This window comes from Taudactylus pleione, unplaced genomic scaffold (genome assembly GCF_031769625.1).
Source record: "Taudactylus pleione unplaced genomic scaffold, aTauple2 ptg001052l, whole genome shotgun sequence".
Classification (NCBI taxonomy): domain Eukaryota; kingdom Metazoa; phylum Chordata; class Amphibia; order Anura; family Myobatrachidae; genus Taudactylus; species Taudactylus pleione.
In genome coordinates, this window is record NW_028285453.1 from 1,451,697 (window position 1) to 1,453,278 (window position 1,582).

A 1,582-nucleotide genomic window follows, 5' to 3' on the forward strand; every position below is an offset into this window, starting at 1 on the left:
ATGTTGCCAGCTACGTCTCCTCTCTGGGAGATTAAAAAAGTCAGCAAGTATGGCTTTAGTGTGTGTGTATATCTTGGAGAATTTAGTCTGTGAGCTCCGTTGGGGCAGGAACTGATGTGAATTATTCAATTTTCTCTATGTAAATCACTGTGTACCGTAAGTGCAATATGAATAGATAATCGATACATACTGTAGATAGATAGATAGATAGATAGATAGATAGATAGATAGATAGATAGATAGATAGTGTTATTTGCATTTGGTATCTTTCTATGTTTGACTACCTCTTTGCTGATAAATGACCTTCTGTGACTGTCCTATTTGATATATTAGGGCTTTTGTGTACCATACTGTGTACTCAACCAGCATTATGCATTTTTCCGCATGCTATTCCATATTTTATTACAAAGTGCTGTATCGAGGGCCTAAGAGCTTTGCATACAAATGCATGTCATATACATTTAATTATACATTCAGTTCCTTCTTACAGATTTTGTGCTGGCTGAGCATAATGCTTCTCTGTGTGAGCTACACTGGAAAAACCTTTACCAAGAACAAACTGTTTAACCCCTTGTATCCAGGTGGGATGTGATTCATACATTACTTGCTTAGATACATCACTCTGTTAATTACACCGCTGTCAGTGTGTTACTGCATTTTAATTGGTATTTCTATCTATGTATTGGAGGCTGCTTACAGCTAGTTTAATTTTAAACTAAAATCAATTTCTACCACTCCCGGTGAAACAGTCATGCGTTTAAATTGGTTCATCGCTGTTTAAAAGATAAGTTGACTTTTTTTTTTTACGATGCCATAAAATAAAATGTTGTATTAGAGAAATAATATACTTTAATTCCAGTAGAGAAAATGTGTTGTGTGAACACAATATAATGCGTTCAATATGCAGTTATCCAACTTTAACTGCTGGGGTTAAGTTTACTAAAGTGAGAGTTTCTAGGGGGTAAATTTACTAAAGTGAGAGTTTCTAGGGGGTAAATTTACTAAAGTGAGAGTTTTTAGAAGTGAGTTTTAAAAGAGATGTTGATGTTACCCATAGAAACCAATCAGATTCTACTTAACATTCAACTAGCACCTTCTATAAGATAATAGCTAGAATCTGATTGGTTGCTATGGGCAACATCTCTTCTAAAACTCACTTCTAAAAACTCTCACATTAGTAAATTTACCCCTAGAAGTGAGTTTTAGAAGAGATGTTGCCCATAGCAACCAATCAGATTCTACTTAACATTTAACTAGCACCTACTAGAAGATAATAGCTAGAATCTGATTGGTTGCTATAGGCAACATCTCTTCTAAAACTCACTTCTAAAAATTCTCACTTTAGTAAATTTACCTCTTGGAGTGAGATGACATTGTCAAGATTGATCATCATTGCAGTGAGCTTCATACTTTATTTAAAGGAAATAGGAGTGCAATTTTAAAAACACTAAATGTGTTCAAAACTATGACAGTTTTAATATTTAAAAATAGCAAAGTCCAGCATATTTACTTCATATGATAACAAAATGAATTCAGATTTTATCTTTCAATTAAAGGCAGATTTACAGTAATATTTAAATAT